This window comes from Phaseolus vulgaris, chromosome 4 (assembly GCF_000499845.2).
Source record: "Phaseolus vulgaris cultivar G19833 chromosome 4, P. vulgaris v2.0, whole genome shotgun sequence".
Classification (NCBI taxonomy): domain Eukaryota; kingdom Viridiplantae; phylum Streptophyta; class Magnoliopsida; order Fabales; family Fabaceae; genus Phaseolus; species Phaseolus vulgaris.
In genome coordinates this window covers 37,426,110-37,447,803 of record NC_023756.2, presented here as the reverse complement: position 1 = coordinate 37,447,803, position 21,694 = coordinate 37,426,110, and the positions used below count along the sequence as shown (strand labels likewise).

The 21,694-nt window shown below is 27.1% G+C and overlaps 1 long non-coding RNA gene across 1 annotated transcript; it reads right to left on the bottom strand.

Annotated features, from left to right (window-relative positions):
• Positions 1–1,175: 1,175 nt before the first annotated feature.
• LOC137836498 (uncharacterized) lies at positions 1,176–2,560 on the bottom strand. Its single transcript, XR_011085310.1, has 3 exons — positions 2,408–2,560; positions 2,182–2,256; positions 1,176–1,403 (listed from the first exon to the last, which is right to left on the bottom strand). It is a non-coding gene; the product is annotated as an uncharacterized lncRNA (long non-coding RNA).
• Positions 2,561–21,694: the final 19,134 nt, after the last annotated feature.

The window sequence follows — 21,694 nt, the reverse complement described above, 5'->3', positions numbered from 1 at the left end:
AATGTAACTCGAAGGTTCAAAAATATGAAAACACTTAGCATTTTTACACAAGAGTATTAGGGGAATTACAAAAATTATAGGAGTGCTGAAAGAACTTATAAAGATGCATGAATAAGGGTATGGAGGTGAAAGGAGAATTTACCTTTTGAGAAAAGTGGTCTCGACAAGGACAAACCTCACTCCTATGTATTTTTGCCTTTAACAAAAAAACGTCATGTAGTTCTGAAAATAGGAATTGGGTGTTTTTGGTTGATATTCTTAATTTTGAAATTTTTGTATTTTGTGTTTTTTTTTTATATTTTTATATTTGTATCAAAAAAAAATATTGAGTAAAAAGTGATGTATACAATCATACAATTACTTATAATTATTTAAAAATTGAAATTCTAAGATTTCTTTTTTTGAGAAATTAAAAGCTAGTGTGTATATAAAAATATAAAGGGGTTGCAAATAACAAAAGTGCTGGGTCAGATGAAAAGGCCCAGGCTTATTTGGTTAGGGAGGTGTGTATATTAAAAGCACGAGTGACGAATAGTAAAATTATAGCGCCAGCAGAATGGACCAGGTTTGTTTAGGGAAGGTGGTTCAGAATATTAAATATGTGGTGAAAATAGTGGAAGCCTTATTCGGTCCAGTCTTATTTGGTAAGGTAGGTGAGGATCTTAAAAGCGTGGGTGGCGAATTGTGAAACTACTGGGCCAGCAGAACTGACCCAGGTTTGTGTACAAATGGTGGTGAAGAATATTAAAAGCGTGGTGCTAATTGTTTAAGCCTTGAGGGTGGAAATCGGTGACAAATAACATCAATGTGGGCCAGCGTATAGGTCCAGGCTTAAAAGGCTAGTGGGGTTTATGTATGAGAACGCAAGTGACAAATAGCAAAAAAGCTGGCGAGGATAGGGATCCAGATTTTGAAAAACTGGAACAAATTCTCCCTCCACCCATAGGTTCTTCCTTCCTCATCCATAATAAATGTGAAATTCTTTTTTTAATCTTTCTTAAAAGTTTAAATGCTTGTCAAGAAACAAAGTGCGTGAACAGAAAAAAGTTGGACTGAAACATAAAGAGGGAAATAAAAGAAAGAGGGGATGACAAGAAAAAATCTGAAGGTGTGAATAGCAAACGTGTTTTTTTTAGTAACAAATTTTATTTAGTGCTAATTTTATTTGTTAATAATTAAAAAAATAAAAATAATTATTAATAATAATATCGATAATAATTGTAACACCCCATAATTTCCATATAACTATTACAATAAAAGTCCTACCAGTTTCTATACAAACTTGGAGTTTTTCAAAAACATTCCTAATACATGATTAGGATTTATAGAAATACAATTTACATATCCACAACTCAAAATAAGACTCTGAACCCTCTAAGGCTCTCCTGCACCTGTATGGTCATCTGCTCGTGTACATAGTACAGTCATTGCAGTTCAAACACAACAAGAAAAGCAAGGGTAAGCTAGTGAAAATAGAATTTTATAATATACACAATTAAATCAAAAGAGAAAACCAAATTACATGATCAATTTCTCAAATTATTCAACTTTCTTCAAATCTCAACAATAAACAATTACATAGATCTCACATGGATCTACACATCCAGAATATTCAACAAACAACGTCTTCCGGAAGACCCATATTAAGTAAGTCCTACCAGAGACTAACACCTGATCCAAAGATTACCAGCGAATCCAACAGAAAGGATCAGGGTAAGTTCAATACAACCCAAGCCGTGCATCTCATATGTCACGGTGTGCATGAACTCCCCCATCAGCTTCTCACCACCTGATATCTTAGTCTATGTGACTTAGATCATCAGTGAAGCTCGGAGATCTCTGTTACCACATAGGCATCAATACTTAATACACAACAAACATCAGTCCATACATTATCCCAAATGTATGAATTCAATTTCATACCATTCTGTCATACAATATCATTCAAAAAGTGATCCACAATATTCAAAAGTCTATTTGACATAAAAAAAATAACACTTTAATACTAAATCATCAAAATATAATATTTTTACAAATTTAAATAATATACAAATAAACAACCCAATATATATAACACACAACATCCCTGCAAGAAAAATTGAATATTGGGACCACGTCCCTTCCGCATTCAGATCTTCTATCCTAGGGTGCTATAAAAAAATTAAATTTAGCTTCCCTTACCTCAATTGCTTGCTTTCCAAGCAACTTTTAGAATTTTATTCCCCACCGTTTGGATAAGCTTCAAGATTTACGGGCCTAATGCAAATTATCCAAACAGAACAAAAAATCAGTATATAATAGAATAAGTTGAGAGGATTAAACTTCTCAACTGACCCCACCAAGATTGATGACTAAATCCTAAGGAAAAACAGAGAACAAATGATATTTAGAGTAAAAATGAACTTACTCTGTTTAAAAATCTGATCGGGTAGAAATGTTCCTTAACTCCTCAGCTACAACGTGGTATTATCAGATTCTAAAATAGATGAGGTATGGAGTGAGAAATTAAGACAAAAGATGAGATGGAGAGAGAAAGAAGAAAGAAAAATAATGGTGCTGTGAGAGGGGCACTGGTTCTGTTTTCTTAAAAAGAAAACCGCTGTCACAATAATACTACAATAATATTCATAATAATAATATTAATAAACATAAAAATAATAAAAAATGATAATAATATTAATAATAATGTTAATAATAATATAAATATTAATAATAATATGAATAATAATATAATAATATTAGTACTAGTAATAATAACTCTCTTTGATTAAATTATGACAACAAAACAGAAACGAAACTTAGACTTAAAAAAGCAAATCAGAAGTTAAAACTAATTCAAATTACTAGAAGGGTTCACAAGGATTAATTGACAATATTTTGTTAACTCAAAAATTTTATTTCTAACTTATATTTTGAATTTCAATTTATATTCTAAATTAGACATTGAAATTTTGTGACGAGATATTCTTTCAATAGCTAAGATTTTTTCCTTTTAATTATTTCAATTGTTTTAAGTTTTATTTTAATTTCTAGTTTTAAGAAACCAACAATTTGGTCTAAAGAATAGACAATGAAAGATGAAAAGTTGCTAAAACTAGCAAACCCGTTTCAATTAAATAATACTGAAAAATATTTTACATTTAAATTTATTTTATTAATAAATACAGATAAATATTATTAAATTTTAATTTAAGCAAGATAAGATATTTATTTTAATTTTTATATATTTTAATGTTATTATATAAATATTTTTATATTATTTTTTAGTATAATAAAATTACAGTATTATATTTTTTAATTGCTATAATAGTTTTATTAATATTGATTCTACCTCCATGTAAATTATAAATATTGTATTGACAACTTAAATCACCGTTTTAATTTTCAAAATATTAATTTCATAAACTTGATTTTATCATTATTATATAAGAAAAGAAAAAAAAACATATTCCAAATTGAATTTCAAATATAAACATATTATATTTATAGAGAATCACGGTTTTACTTAATTAACAACATCAAAATTTACCCATTTTATAATATTATAATATTAGATGTAGAAAAAATATAAGAATGTTATAACATTTAATTCAAATCAAAAACTAATATTTCTTACATGATCATGTCACTAAAGTAATTTAAATCAGTAAAAGGATTTACTCATAACTTAACTATGTATTTATATTTATTAACTTTATTTCAATATTCTTTTTATAGTAATTGATTTGTATATTGTTCTCGCCGATTGATTCTTTTATCGGTTGATTTGGGTTGAACGCCCCTCTTCGGATCTGTCTCTTCTAGATATTGATTCACGTCTCTTTGTTGCACTAGAATGTGACTCCGTTGCAACAGAGGGTGCCCTACCCGTTGATTACACTCTGAAGATAAAGTCAGTGAGGGTTTACGAAAATGTAAGCAGTTTTCAGTCTAGTGTGCAAAAACAACGTACCTTCACTTGGGGTCTCAATCCTTTCTTATAACTATTTATGTAACAACTTTCGTTCACGAGAATATAATCTCAACTGAAAACATTTAATCTTTTATCCTAACAGAAAAACCATCTGCCACGGGCATCACTTACTTTCAGGTGCTGACTGCAGGTTAACGTTCTGTTATGCGTGTGCACCCTTATCTTTGTTGATCAAGAGTGATCAAGAGCTTTGAATAATCAAAATCCAAGGTGTTTGATGAAAGGATGAAGTTGTTGTTGTGTGTGGGTGGGATCTGTTGAATCAAGTGTGTTCAAGCTTTGAAGAATCCAAATCCTAAGCGTTTGATGGAAGGCTGAAGGTGCTTGATGTTGATGAGGTGCTTTAGAATAGGATATGGGGTAGATTATATTTGTAATCCACTCTTTGTCGAATCTAAAGCTTAATTGTTTTAAAATCTTTTAAGTTTAAAGTGTTTTTCAAAAACTAAGTGAAAAACAACCTATTGTTTTGTCGAAACAACCGATTGTTTTATACTTAGGTGTTTTTGAAAAAGTTTGAAAACTGTTTTGGATGGTTGACTTGCTGTCAAACCAAAACAACCGATTAATTCGCTATTTCAACCGATTGTTTGTTTGGAATCCTAACATAAACAATTTTGTTTGTTAAAAGAGCTTTAATTGATTTCATAACTGAATACGCTTATGCTTTAAATGCTTTGACCAAGATTTGAATACTATAAATAGTTTGTTAATGGTTTATAACAAACAACAAGAAAGAAAAACAAATTTGAGTTTTTCAAAGAGTTTTCAAGCATTCGAGTTTTCACCTTGAGGTTTGGTTATTCAAGAGAGAAGTGGAATAGGATTACTCTGTATTGATTTCAGTTGATTCTGTAACAGTGTAGTTCGTTTTGTAATTTGTGTACATTCTGGTGTTGTAAAGCCAAAAAGGGTTGTGTGCTCTTGAGGTTGTCAAGATCAACATTCTTGGTGTGCATGTGATGAGCCAAAGGAAGTGTGTGTCTTGAGGGGATCAAGGTCACTTCTTTGGTGGTGTGTGTATGTAATCTGGATTTGATTACCTAGTGGATTTCCTAGTGGTTTCTGGGAAATTGGATGTAGCTCTTGGGTTAAGAGTGAACCAGTATAAACTGTTTGTGCATTTCTCTTTTCCTTAAACTCTTTAATTTCAGTTGTTGTTATTTTTATTGGTATAAACAACCGATTGTTTCTGCGAAACAACCGATTGTTTTTTTGTTGCTTTTCTGTTTTGAGCTTTGTTCTTGGCAAACTAAATTCCTAAATCTGGTTTCTTGCAAAGAATTTCATTCTATCTTAAAAAGTTTGCGAAAACCCCCTTTAAACCATTCACCCCCCTCTAGTTTAAAGCCATACATTCTAACAGGTTCTGGGTAGATTAAAGTGTAATCCACTCCCTTGTTGAATCTAAAACTGATGTGAATTAAAACCTTTTTAAAAAATGGATGTTTTTCTAACCAAGTGAAAAACAACTTGTTGTTTTGTCGAATCAACCGGTTGTTTTGCTCTTAGAAATTTTTGAAAAAGGTTGAAAGCTGTTTGACTTGGTTGACTTTGCTGTCAAACCAAATCAATCGATTGTTTCATGATTTCAACCGATTGTGTCTTTGAAAATCCTAACATAATTCAGTTTTGATTGATGAATCTGTCTTAAATGATTTCTAATTGAATACGCTCCTGTTTTAAATGTTTTAAACTATCCTTTGGAAGTATATATAGTTTGTTATACGCTTTTGGACGGTAAGAAACAATTTGAGAATTCGGTTTGGCAAATTTGATCTCAAGTTTTCAAGATTCACATCAAGCTTTGGATTTTAAAGTGAGAGTGGAATAGGATTGCAATTGTATACTTTTCAGTTGTGCTTTGATCAGGTGTAATCTTTTCTCAATCTTTTGTATTTCTGTTGCCAAAGAGTGTTGTGTGTTCTTGAGGTGTTCAAGATCAACACTCTTGGTGTGGTTTGCCAAAGGTAGTGTGTTTCTCGAGGGGTTCAAGGTCATTACTTTGGTGTGTTGTGTTTGTAATCTGGTTTTGATTGCATAGTGGATTACTCAGTGGTTACTGGGGACTGGATGTAGCTCTTGGTGTAAGAGTGAACCAGTATAAATCTGTTTGTGTGATTCTCTCTTTCCCTGATCTTACATATATTTGTTTTAAGTTTTTTTTATTAACTGTTGATAAAAGGTTGAATCGCAAAAACATCCGGTTGATTTTTTGGAAATCAACTAAAACAACTTTGTGGCTTTGCTTTCCTTAGTTTCTTTCTTTGTCATTCTTCATTGAGTTTCATTATACCTTCAAAGTTTTAGAAAATCTTTTATAAACAATTCACCCCCTCTTGTTTAAGGCCATATATTCTAACAATCTTTGGGTGCTTCTCTTTTACTTTCAACATGTATTTTATTAATACGAAACTAAAATGTAACAAATAACAAACATGCACACATAACAAATAACAAACACGCACCCATAACAACCACATGTGCACACTTATCTATAAGTAGATACAATGTGCCTCACTCATATGGAAGACTCATTATAATTATATCTTACTGGGCTTACCAATAAAACTGGGCCAAACTCGTGACAAACACCCTGGGCCCAATAGCCGAGCTGATCACTCATCAGCCCAAACTGAGAACCGAGCTATCACCAACTCAAACCGAGAACCGAACTCCTGCCCAGTACACAAGCCCCTGAGGCTCAAGTTTAACTAGGCTAAGCGAAGAGTCTTCTGAGTGCTTCTGACGTGACAATTTCTCAGTGGGTAGGTGAGTCGCGATGCACAAAGCGTCCCTGAAGTGACATCCCATCATACCTAGTCTCAAGCGCACACGTGACGTGTCATCGATGGTGGGGAAACCTTTACCGTTTCAAATTCCTCTTCACAAAACCCTTTAGCGCCACACTGTTCCATTACTTTCAACTCAAAGACTCTCCTCCTTCTCTACCTTATCATTGCTCACAGTTCCCGTGCTCTTGACATTTCTAAGACCCAAAAACTTCCAACTTTCAATCGCAACAGGTATTTTACTTTCCTCAAACTCCATCGCGCATTCATATCACCGATTTGTATTGCCTGATTTTACCTCTGACATTCATGATTAATGCCTGATTATATCCTCGAGCTTTCTTGGTTAATACTTGATCTGGACTTACCTGTTAATTCATTTCTGGTCGATGACAAATAATTATTTGCCCTTTGTATGCATGAATTATAATTGTACCTATGTCTTTCCTTGTCTAAATTCAATTTGTATTCCTGCTTGTGTATGTGTTTTTAGAAATACAACCCGCCATGGATTATAAAACCCTATACCCCTAGGCTCCCCATAACCTTATAGAAGAAACCTCTTTCTATACCTCCCATGATCGAATAGTAACTCTTAGGAAAAGTGGTTGACATTTTGGTAGGAATAATGATAACATAAACCTAGTTCCTTGTAGAGAAGATGAACTCGTTTGCTACGATGAAACCTCAGACCCTAAAGGTCCTTTTTGCTACTTTTATGCCACTATTTTTAAAAAAAGTCCTTTTGCGTCTTCCCCTTACCATCTTCGAAAAAGAATTATTGACCGAATTAAATGTTGCCCCAGCCCAGCTACACCCAAATAGCTGGGCATTTATCTGAGCTTTCTCCATTCTCTGCTCCCAGCTTGGCCTTTTGCCCTTTGCCCTTTGTGGAGGTCTTTCTTTACTTTTTTGAGGTAAAAAAATTGGGCCGTCAACCTTGGGTATCTCTTAACGGTGCCCTTAGAAGAGGGTGAGCTTAGAAGAGGTTTGCTCACCCTCTTCTAATCTTCTTATAAAAACTTCAAAGGGCAATTTTTAAAGCTTCATGCCAACAAGGCCCATCCAAGCCTTTTAGACGGGTTTTCCCTATATTGGACCCAAAATCCCAGCTTCAAGGTTGCTCGGTGCCTGGAAGATCTGCCTCCTTCCGATCACGAGGTCTGCAAATTTTTATCGAGCCTACAAGTTGTTTTTGACACCACATTCCTCTTGAGCAAGGAATTCACCCCAAATTCCTTAAAGAAATATACTAATACACCTCCTTCTTTAGCCTTAACGAGCCCGATTCTTCTTCATAAACTGTAACTGTTTCTTTTCTTTCTTTGTAGAAAGGATGTTGGCTAGGTTTAGCAAGAAAAAATTGGAGGAGATGGCGAAGAAAGTGAAGGCGGCCAGCCAACTAAAAACTCTGGCTACCACTGCTCCAGCCCCTATCGAGGACGACGAGGAGACCACCTTGGAGTCGATCTTTTCAAGAAAAAGGAAGGCTCTCGTCGCCCTCAATTCATATATGAAACCTTCAAATATTGTCTTGAAGAGTTGAATCACCCTTTTAATTTTAAAATTTTTAATTTCATAAACTTGATTTTGTCACTTTGAAACTATAATATAAAGAAGTAAAATAAATATCACATCCCAAATAAACACTTTAAAAAAATTATGCACTACAAGAAAAAATGGTTTTAACTAGGGTTTATTTTTACATTACCAAAGGTTAAAACTTCCATTAATGCGATTTCCCTCGCTAAACCATCTCTGGGGAACGTGTTCCATTAAACCCCAGGAAAAGGCTTTCATAAGCTCCATTAAATACCATAGGTTTCAAACCTCCGTTTGTAAAATAAAAACCCAAGCATCCACAATTAATATTGCAAAGAAAGCGCATCAGGATTCGAACCCAAGTCCTTCCAGTAATCAAGGAAGGGTTAACCACTGGACCAGAGAAGTTCTTTGGTCATATTATATTTTTATTTCACTTATAATTATTAACATAATTTATACATATTAATATTATATTAACATTATTATTAATATTATTATTATAATTAATATTATATTCATATTATTAATATTATTAATATTATTAATATTTATTAATATTATTAATATTTATTAATATTATTCATATTATTAATATTTATTAATATTATTCATATTATTAATATTTATTAATATTATTAATATTATTAATATTTATTAATATTTATTAATATTATTCATATTATTAATATTATTACTATTAGTATTGTTAATATTATTATAAATATTATTATTAATATTATTAATATTAGTATAAATATTATTATTAATATTATTATAAATATTATTATTATTATAAATATTTTTATTAATATTATTATAAATATTATTATTAATATTATTATTAATATTATTATAATGAATAGTTTCCAGTGTCGGATTCTTCAAAATTTGATACTGCAAATGTAACCAAAAAATAAATTATGATGATGTATATATGTGATAAGTTAATGTCACTTCACAAACAACTTATTTTTACTTATTGAAATTCATAAAAACAATCTTTAAGAATTGAATAATAATTTCAATTAATGAAGTGCCTTCTAACTTCAATTAATGAATCAACCTCTAAGACCTAAGTTCAAAGCATATTTAAATATATATACCAGTTTAGGTAAACTCACTAAAAAATTTAATTATATCTATTTATTAAGAATTGAGAAAATATAAAATATAAAATATTTTATTGATGTTTTACAATAAACTTTTGACACTTAAAAAAAAAATTAAAAAACTCTATTATTTTGATGAGATTTTAGAATAAATATTTAGAATTTAACGAAGGTTTTAAAATAAACCTTTGGAAATTAACGAAGGTTAAAAAAATCTTTGTTATTTTATGGAGGTTTTAAATAAACCTTTGTAAATTAACAAAGGTTAAAAAAACCTTCGTTATTTTGTGGAGGTTTTAAAATAAACCTTTGAAAATTAACGAAGGTTAAAAAAACCTTCGTTATTTTGCGGAGGTTTTAAAATAAACCTTTGGAAATTAATAAAGGTTAAAAAAACCTCTGTTATTTTACTGAGGTTTTAGAATAAACCTTTGGAATTTAGCTAAGGTTAAAAAACCTCCGTTATTTTGTTGAGGTTTTAGAAAAAACCTCCATTAATTAAATCAATTCCTAAGGTTATATTAACCTCCACTAAATAACCTCTATTAAAACCTTTTTTTCTTATAGTGTAGGGTTTAATTATAGGAATCCATCCATGTTTTCCTTAAATTCAAAACAAATCTTTTGAACAATATCTTATTTTTCTATCATCCATTACTTTCAAAAAATACTTATTATTATAATTATATTGCATGTCATTTAATATTTTTTTACCAAAGATGTATTTAGTACCTTATACTAAATTTCATTAGGGTTAATTGTCAATATATTATTTGTTAGCTCAAAACTTTTATATTTGACTTATACTTACGCATTTCAATTTATATTCTAAATCAGACATTTAATAATTTTGTGATAAGATATTCTTTTAATAGTTATTCATCTTTTCTTTTTTAATTATTTCAATCATTCTAAGTTTTAGTTTAAATTTCACGTTCTAAAACTTCAAAATTTTGATCTAAAGAATTAACAATGAGATATTTCAAAAATACGTATGAATATTTTACATTTAAATTTATTATTATTAATAAATATTGATGAATATTATTAAGTTTTAATTTAAATAAGCTAATAAGTTTTAGATTTTATATATTTTAATATAAGTATATTAATATTTTTATATCTATTTATAGTACAATAAAATTACAGTATTATATTTATTAATATTGATTCTACTTCAATTCAACTATGAAAATTTTAAATATTATATTGAACAGCTGAATCACCCTTTTAATTTTAAAAATTTTAATTTCATAAACTTGATTTTGTCACTTTGAAACTATATTGATTTTGAAAAATCTTGAAGAAACACTTTTAAAAAATTATGCAAATTAATGGCATGTTCTTAATTAATGGCATGTTCTTAATGTTAGTATATGATTATTTTTATATCACATTTTAGTATAATAAAATTACAATATTATATTTTTTAATTATTATAGTAGTTTTATTAATATTGATTCTAGCTCAATTCAACTACGAAACATTTAAATAGTGTCTTGAAAAGTTGAATCACTTTTTTAATTTAAATTTTTTTAATTTCATAAATTTAATTTTGTCACTTTTAAACTATAATAGAATGAAGTAAAATAAATATCACATCCCAAATTGATTTGAAAATCTTGAAGAAGCACTTTAAAAAAATGATGCAAATCAATAGTATGTTTTTTTTCATTTTTATAGTTTATATGATTAAAATTTTTATATAACATTAAAAGATGATAATGATAATTTGCTTATTTGTTATTTAAAAAGTGTTATTCTTAAAGATTTAGGGTTTAATTATGTAAATGCATGGATGTTTTTTCTTAATTAACAATATCTCAATTAAACTTTTGTTGTAATATATATGTGATTTAAAAAAACTTATAAATGCTTTTTGTTATGAAATAAGGTCATATTTTTTGTTTTGTTTTTTTGGTATTTAAAATGTTTTTTTCCATGTAGATTTATTTTTTATTCTTGCAATTTTATTTTATTTTTTTCCAAAATAATTTTCTTATAATATAAATTATATATTTTTAGTCATTAAAATTTTCAAGAAAAATTAATTCAAAGGAAATTATTGTTTTAAAAGAATTAAAAAAGTAATTGAAATAGAAAATACAAGGACAGTAAGAAAATTTTAGAAATTAATACAGAGGTTATAAGTAAAAATTGAATATATTTTCATGACTAAAAAGATTTAAATCTAAAAAACTAGCGACTCAATTTTTTTTTTATTTAATTTTTATTATTATTTAAAAATAGTACAATATTGTTTAAGAATAACTCTTTCAAATTAAAGGTTAACAACTAAATTTTAAAAAAATATGAAAAATAAATAAAAATATTTCAACATATTTCTGTTCTCGTGAATGAAATGAAGGATATTTTTTTTTTAATTCAAAGTAAAACTCCCATGTAACATCTTCTCAAAGTTAATGCTTCCATTTCACAAGAACCTTGGTGGCTATCATTTCCTTCCTTTTAATAGTCATCCTATCCATAATGGCTTTGGGCTCCTTCTCTTGTAACTTTTCCTCAACTTGATAAGGCAACTCAATGGAGACTACTGCATCTCCCATAAACTTCTTGAGTTGAGATACGTTGAACACATTATGAATCTTTGAGTTTATTTGAGTTTATGAGAAGTTCTAATTATTAGGCTACTTCTCCCACCTTGTCCAGATTTCTAAAAGGGCCAAAATTTGAGGCTTAGTTTGACATTAGGCCTAAAGCTCACTGAGATTTGTCTGTAGGACTGCAACTTCACCTAAACTTTGTCACCAATTTCATATTTTCTATAAGATTTGTCCCTATCATCCATTTGCTCCATTCTTTCTTGCGCATTTTCAAATGGAGTTTAATTACTTTTAGCATTTCTTCCCTCTTTACAAGACTCCTATCCACCAGTTCAATATTAGATTTCCCAGACAAATATGGCAGATGTATAGGGGGAACTTGCCCACACATAATTTTGTATGGTCTAGCCTTAGTAGTAGTTTGAAATGTTGTATTATACCATCACTTAGCCATGATAGCCTTTTCACCCAATTTTGTGGTGATTAAGCAAAAATACACCTCAAGTAAGTCATAAGACAACGATTCACAACTTTAGTGTGTCCATCAGTTTGTGGATGGTAACTTGTAGGTTGGTGGTGTGTATGTATGGAGAACGCAAGTAACAAATAGGAGAACGATTAAGCTATTAGATTTAAAAAACTGGTGGGTTGTTTTTATAAATATCTGAAGGTTGAATCTTCATTCACCCATAGGTTCTTGTGACACCCGCATAGCAAACATGCATTTATGTTTTTGTCCTTTAGTTAAAAAAAGAAATAAATCCCAACTAGATTTTTCGTTCTATTCCTTCTTTTGATTTCTCTCACGACGCACCCTATCATCTATCCGAGCATGTCTAGAACCATATTTTCATCGGTTAAAGATTTAGTGATTGTATATAAAAGTTGAGCTCATTTAATTGTTAGTTTGTGGTTGTGTGATAGAAAAAATTGTTTTTTTTAAATGTATTTCACTATTTTCTTGTACTAGTTTTATTGCACTAATTTTGTCTCGTATTCTATGAACATTTTGGATTATGTAATTCAAAATTCATTTTTGGAAAAAATACATTTTTAATTATTCAATCAATTTTTTTTTTCAAATCCGAAAAATACTTTCAGATTAACGATTCTAGAATGTATTATTTTGAAAATAATGAATTCCTGATTACTGTGAAAGTCTTTTCCAAATATGGAATTAGATTCTAGAATATGTAATCCACGATACTCTTTTTTGAAAAAATACATTCTTAATTAAGTAATTCAGAAGCTAATCCTAAATATAGTTTGGATTATGTAACTCGAAGGTTAAAAAATATGAAACCAGTTTAAACTTTTTTAACATTTTTAAACAGGAGTATTGTGGGAATAACAAAAATTATAGGAGTGTTGAAAGAACCTATGAGGTAGCATGAATGGAGGTGCAAGGAAAATTTGCCTTTTGAGAAAAGTGGTCTCGACAAGATGAAGCTCACTCCTACGTATTTCCGTAGTTTTGGAAATAGGAAATAGTTTCTTTTTATTTATTTTTTATATTCTTAATTTTGAATTTTATTTTATTTTGTTTTTTGTTTTTTTTTTATATATTTTTATCAAAAAATAATATTGAGTAAAATGTGGATTCATACAATGATATAGTTACTTAAATAATTATTTTAAAAATTCAATTTCTAAGATGCCTTTTTAATTCAAATTATTTAAAAAATTTAAATCCATGACGAGAAACTGGGTGCTTGAAAAAAAAAAGTTAGACTGAAACATAAGGAGGAAAATAAAAGGAAGAGGGGATGACAAGAGGAAATCCGATGGTGTGGATAGAAAGCGTGTTTTTTTTTTATTTACAAATTTTTTTTAGGGAAAATTTTATTTGTTAATAATTAAAAACATAAAACGAATTATCTATCTATACCTATATATTATATTATATATATAAAGGGGATTCCCTTCTTAACTGTTCTTAATTTTTTTTCCTATTTTATCCTTATATTAATATTTAATTTTATTATTGTATTATGGTCATTGTGTCATTTCTTATTCTGCTTTTAACTGCTCTTAATTTTTTTTTTCATTTTATCTTTACTTAATAATTTATTGTATTAATTTATTTTGGTTATTTGGACATTTTATAATTTCAAAAATTAATAAAATAATTTTTTAATTTTAAAATTTATTTTATTTGTTATTATTTAACTGGAGAGTGGAGAGATTGATTAATTCCTTTTCTGTTTTAAAGATCTTCTTCTCTATTAAATAAAAAATTAAAGATATTTGTAATATTTTGTGGACCACTTTAGCAGGAGAGTGGAGATTTGGTACGTTATTTTTCTGATTTAAACTGATATTATTTTTTATTAAAATTGTAGAATTTTAAAATTGATTTAAGAAACAGATTTTATGATTATCCACTACACATAACCCACGTATCCTACTTCCCACTTTCTACACTACACATAACACATTCTTTTTTTTTACCATACTTCTCACTTTCTTTTCTCTTTCCTTTTCACTTTCATGTAAAATCATACTTTCATTTCTTTGATTAATCTTTCTGAAACCCTAATTTGACATTTGTTTCATGAAATTGTAATTGAAGTTTGTGACTAGAGGAAACGAAAAGACTCAAAAAAGTTGTGCGCTTCATCACAACAATAGGTAATTCTCTTTATATGCATTTCAATTTGTAAAACACTAATTAGAGGGATAAGAAGGACTCAACAAGAGGAGACAGAGGTACATGATGAAAGTCGTCATAAGACCCTTTTTGGTAACAATTTTATGGATTTAAATGAAATCATACAGAGCATTAACTAAACTATATTCTCATTTCCTCATATTTTACATAAAAGTTACTTCCAATTTGATTTTTAAGTTTTCTATCATCACCATTTCTTTATCTTTGCTCTTCCTCTTTATTTTCTTCTTTTAGGTTTTGATTTTTGAAATCATCTTAACTTTTCATAAAGTTATGATTTTAGAGACCACCTTCAAAATAGGTTCTCTCACCAGAGAGCATTATGTAGGGAATGTATGTCATCGTGTTCTTAAATATATGTTTTACATGTTATACTAATATTTTGTTTGTTTTTTATTTATTAATTGCAGAGAGTTAATATTCATAGCAAAATAGAGGAATCAGATAAGGAAAAACTGAGGAATCATAAGGTTCTAACACGAAGGAACATTAGATTTGGGTGCGAAAGATGAGAACAATTTAAACGAGTCTCTATACAGGTGCAAAGGTCCAAGGTGAAGAAAAGAGAAGCAGATTTCATTGCATTTTCTTCTTTTGTATATAATATTTTTCAAACAATTGAGGAAGAATTTTTGGTTTATTGTTTAATGGTGTCATATGTATTGTAATGATTGTCATATATTATTGGTTGTTTATAGACCTAATGAAAAATATTGGTTTAATTCCTATAATTGATAAAATATTAAAAATTATTAAAAAAATATGAAACTCAAATTCTATTTAATTATTTTTTTCGGTTGAGTTTGTAGTTTTAAATAAATTTTAACTATTACCAAATACATATATATTTACCCATAATTAATAAAATATTAAAAATTATAAAAAAAATATGAAACTCAAGTTCTATTTAATTATTTTCTATCTTGAGAGACGGTTTTGAATTCAAATAGTAATTTTGAATTTTAAATTTTGAAAAATCATTCATTCTCTTTAGCCTATGTAACTTTTAATTACCGCTCTCCACTATTTTATTAACCTACTCTTTAACTGTATACTCTTTAACTTCTCATTTTAATGTTATCAAGATAAATTGTTTTTGAAGAATAAAAAAATACTAAAGAAAGAGAAATAAAAAATGCGGATACACACTACTCTTTAACTGTATACTCTTTAACTTCTCATTTTAATGTTATTAAGAGAAATTATTTTTAAAAAATAAAAAAAATACTAAAGAAACAGAAATAAAAAATGTGTATAAAAAATGCGGATACACATGCACTTCCCGCTAGTTATTAATAATATCAATAAACATAAAAATAATAAAAAATGATAATAATATTAATATTAATATTGATAATAATATTAGTACTAGTAATAATAAGTCTCTTTAATTAAATTATGATAACAAAACGGAAACAAAGCTTACACTTAAAAAAGCAAATCAGAATATTTTATTATATTAAACTTAATTTTGTCATTATAATATAGAAAAGGAAAAAAAAATCCCAAATTAATTTTGGAAACATGGAAAAGAATGACTTTAAAAAAAAAGTATGCAAATTATAATCTTTTAATGATACATTAATCTAATTATATTGATTTTTTTTATAATTTGAATTTCAAATATAAACATATTATATATATATATATATATATATATATATATATATATAACAGAGAATCACTATTTTACTTAATTAACAACATAAAAATTTACACATATTATATGTGAGAAAAATATAAAGATAATACAACATTTAATTCAAATCACATCCTAATATTTCTTACATGATAATATCCTTATAGTAATTCAAATCAGTAAAAGAATTTACTCACAACTTAACTATGTATTTATATTTATTAACTTTTTTTCAATAATTTTATGATAATTGATTTGTATATTGTGAAAAATATACTCTTAGAAAATATTATATAATTTTGTACCATTTTTATCTTTAAATTTAATCTAAAATATTATATATAAATAAAATCCGAATTTTACATTCATACTTATATATAATTTACAAAGTATACATAAATCTACTTATTTTATAAAAAATTTAAAGGCAACCCTTTCTAGAATTTTATTTATAAAGTTACCATAAATGTAAGAGAAGAACATAGAAAGACCAAATTCTATTTAATCAGTAGTATTGATAAAAAATTTATTCAAAATTAATGCTCATATAAGATTAAATATATAAAATAACATAAAAATCAATAATTAGGTGGTGGTTGATTAAGATCAAAATCACGACCTAAAACACCAGATTTACTGCTACTACCAGTATTACCACGATTATGAACCCCTTTGTGTACCTTTAAACCTTGTTTGGTATTAAACGCTAAGCCACATTGAGGACATACAAAACTTTTAGGAGGCACTGGAGGCCTAGAATGGATCCTCTTGTGTACCTCTATACCACGTTTGGTTGCCATTTCTTCACCACATATGTCGCATGCGTAATCCTTCCAATCCTCCTCTTGCTTTTGCTTTCCTAGGCAACCGATCATTTTTAAATTTGAATGTTAATAAGATACGAGTGTGGACGATCATATACAAGCAATCACACCTTTAAATACTTGCTCAAATTCAAAACAAATCTTTTGAACAATTTCTTGTTTTTTCTACCATGCATTACTTCCAATATACTTATTATTATAATTATATTGCATGTTATTTAATATTTTTTACCAAAGATATATTTAATGCCTTATACTATATATTATTTCTAACTATATAATTTTGTGACCAGATATTCTTTTAACAACGATACATCTTTTCTTTTTTTATGTATTTCAATCATTCTAAGTTTTAATTTAAATTTCATGTTATAAAAATCCAAAAATTTGGTCTAAAGAATTAACAAATGAGATATTCCAAAAATACTCATAAATATTTTACATTTAAATTTATTGTTATTAATAAATATTGATGAATATTTTAAGTTTTAATTTAAGTAGGATAATAAGTATTTAGATTTTATATATTTTAATGTTAGTATATAAATATTTTTATATCACTTTATAGTATAATAAAATTATAGGATTATATTTTTTAATTATTATAATAGTTTTATTAATATTAATTCTACCTCAATTCATATATGAAACCTTCAAATATTGTCTTGAAGAGTTGAATCACCCTTTTAATTTTAAAATAATTTTAAAATTTTTAATTTCATAAACTTGATTTTGTCACTATGAAACTATAATATAAAGAAGTAAAATAAATATCACATCCCAAATTGATTTTGAAAATTCTTGAAGAAACACTTTAAAAAAATTATGCAAATTAATGGTATGCTCTTTTCATTGTTATAATTTACATGATTAAGAATTTAATATAACATTAAAAGATGATAATTATAATTTGCTTAATTTTTTTAAAAGTGATATTCTTCAAGATTTAGGGTTTAATTATATGAATCCATTGATGTTAACCTATATTTACCATTTCAATTTATATTCTAAATCGGGTTTTCAATAATTTTGTGATAAGATATTCTTTTAGTAGCAATCCATATTCACTTTTAAATTATTTCAATCATTCTAAGTTTTAGTTTAAATTTCATGTTCTAAAAATAAAAAATTGGTCTAATGAATTAAAAATGAGATATTCAAAAAATACAGATGAATATTTTACATTTAAATTTATTATTATTAATAAATATTGATGAATATTATTAAGTTTTAATTTAAGTAAGATAATAAGTTTTAGTTTTTATATATTTTAATGTTAGTATATGAATATTTTTATATCACTTTATAGTATATTAAAATTATAGTATTATATTTTTTAATTATTATAATAGTTTTATTAATAATGATTCTACCTCAATGAAACGTTTAAATATTGTCTTAAACAGTTGAATCACCTTTTTAATTTAAATTTTTTTATTTCATAAATTTGATTTTGACTTTGAAACTATAATAAAAATAAGTAAAATAAATATCGCATCCCAAGTTGAATTTAAAAAATCTTGAAGAAACACTTTAAAAAAAATTATGCAAATTAAAGGTATGTCTTTTCATTGTTATATTTGACATGATTAAGGATTTAATATAATATTAAAAGATGATAATGATAATATGCTTATTTTTTTAAAATTGATATTTTTCAAGATTTCGGATTTAATTATGTAAATCCATGCATGTTTTTCCGTAAATTCAAAACAAATATCTTATTTTTTTCTATCATGCATTACTTCGAATATACTTATTATTATAATTATATTGCATGTCATTTAATATTTTTTTACCAAAGATGTATTTAATGCCCTATACTATATTATTTCTATTCTAACTACATATGAATAGAAAAAAATATCATTAAAGTTAATTGTCAATATATTTTTTTTAGCTCAAAACTTTTATTTTTAACCTATATTTACCATTTCAATTTATATTCTAAATAAGGCATTAAATGATGATAATGATAATTTACTTATTTTTTTAAAAGTGATATTATTCACGAATTAGGTATTAATTATATGAATCATCCATATTTTGTTTAATTAACAATATCACAATTAAACTTTTGTTGAAATATATATGTGATTTAAAAAAAAACTTATAAATGTTTTTGTTATGAAATAATTGGTATTTAAAATTTTTGTTTTCTTTGTAGATTTATTTTTCATTCTTGGAATTTTATTTTATTTTTTCCAAAATAATTTTCTTATAATATACATTGTAAATTTTTAGTCATTAAAATTTTCAAGAAAGACTAATTCAAAGTGAAATTATTGTTTTAAAAGAATTAAAAAATAATAACAATAACCTAATAGAAATTACAAGGTAAATTTTAGAAATTATTATAGAGGTTATAAGTAAAAATTGAGTATATTTTCATGACTAAAAAAATTTAAATTTTAAAAACTAACGTATCAATTTTTTTCTTATTATTATTACTTAATTTTTATTATTATTTAAATTTTTTGCAATATTGTTCAAGAATGACTCTCTCAAATTAAAGGCTAACAACTATTTTTTTTTAAAAATAAATAAAAATATTTCAGCATATTTTTGTTCTCAAGAATGAAATGAATGGTATTTTGTTTTTAATTCATGGTAAAACTCTCATGTATCATCTTCTGAAAGTTCATCCTTCCATTTCACAAGAGCCTTGGTGGCTGTCATTTCCTTCCTCTTTATAGTTGAATGAAATGAAGGATATGTTGTATTATACGACCATTAGACCATGATAGCCATTTCACACAATTTTGTGGTGATTAAGCACAAATACACCTCAAGCAAGTCCTAAGACAACGATTCACAACTTTCGTGTGTTCATCTGTTTGTGGATGGTAACTTGTAGACATCTGAATCTTCTTTTCTTGCTTTCCATGCTTGTAATGGAGCAACATGAGTGGCTAATTCTTCTCTTTGAGATATAGAGTAATTTGTTCAAACTCTTATGTATTGAGGTGATATTTATCTATAATATTTCAGTTCTTGATTGATGATAATGCTTAACATATTTGAATGTTAGGAATAGATTTGACATGCTAATTGCTCTATAACATTTGTTCGTAATGATAAGAAGTTTTTATAAATATGCGAGAAATCATTGTTTAGAGACTCTCCCAATAACTTTGTATGCGATGAATTGATATGAATGATTTTTGTATGTGCATCAATATGAATCAAGATTTAATATTATAATCTTTTGAAAAATACAAAAGAGTGAGAAGGATGAACCCCAATACCAATTTTCCCAATTGACTCATACACATATTTTACTTTTCTTTATTTAATTTCTTACAAAATCATCATACACACAACTTTCCAACAAACTTTTACAAATTGTCTTATATTTAGCGAATACTATACTTAAGAATTTAACTATTCCTTGTTGGTTCGATATTTGTCCTTAAGGATAAATGATTACTTCTAACCTAAGAAGCCCAGACACGGATACGGGACGGACACAGACACGAAGTTCTAACACATAGTTATCAAAGGTATTAAGATTGCTATAACGCCATTTCAAAGTGGTATCTTTAATTAAATATGTAAAATAAGCGTATTTTTAAAAAAATGTTTATTCTTTTCCCAAAATTCAAAACAGAAACATGCATTACTTCCAATATATTTATTGTTATAATTATATTGCATGTCGTTTAATATATTTTTTTGGCCAAAGATTTGTCTTATATTATATATTATTTCTAACTATATAATTTTGAGACCAAATATTCTTTTAACAACTATCCATATTTCTTATAATATACATTATATATTGTTAGTCATTAAAATTTTCTATATTTTCATGACCAGAAATATTTAAATCTAAAAAACTAACGTATCAATTTATGATTATTATTATTATTACTTATAAATAGTACAAGAATAACTCTCTTAAATTAAATATTAACAACTAAATTTATAAAAAATAAATAAAAAACAAATAAAATTATTTCAATATATTCTTGTTTTCAATGATGAAAATGAAGGGTATTTTGTTTTTAATTCATAGTAAAACTCTCATGTAGCATCTTCTCGAAGTTCATGCTTTCATTTCACAAGCAGCTTGGTGGTTGTCATTCCCTTCCTCTTTACAGTGATCCTATCCATAATGGCTTCGGGCTCCTTCTCTTGTAACTTTTCCCCAGCTTGATAAGGCAACTCAGTGGAGACTACTGAATCTCCCACAAACTTCTTAAGTTGAGATATGTTGAACACATTATGAATCTTTGAGTTTATGGGAAGTTCTAATTATTAGGCTACTTCTCCCACCTTGTCCATAACTCTATAAGGCCAAAATATTTTAGGCTTAGTTTGGCATTAGGTCTAAAACTCACTGAGATTTGTCTATAGGGGGGACTTGTCCATACATAATTTTGTATAATGTAGCCTTAGTTGCAGTGTGATATGTTGTATTATACCACAACTTGACCAGGGTAGCCATTTCACCCAATTTTGTGGTGATTAAGCACAAATATACCTCAACTAAGTCCCAAGACAGCGATTCACAACTTTTGTGTGTCCATCAGTTTGTGGATGGTAACTTGTAGACAACTGAATCTTTCTTTTCT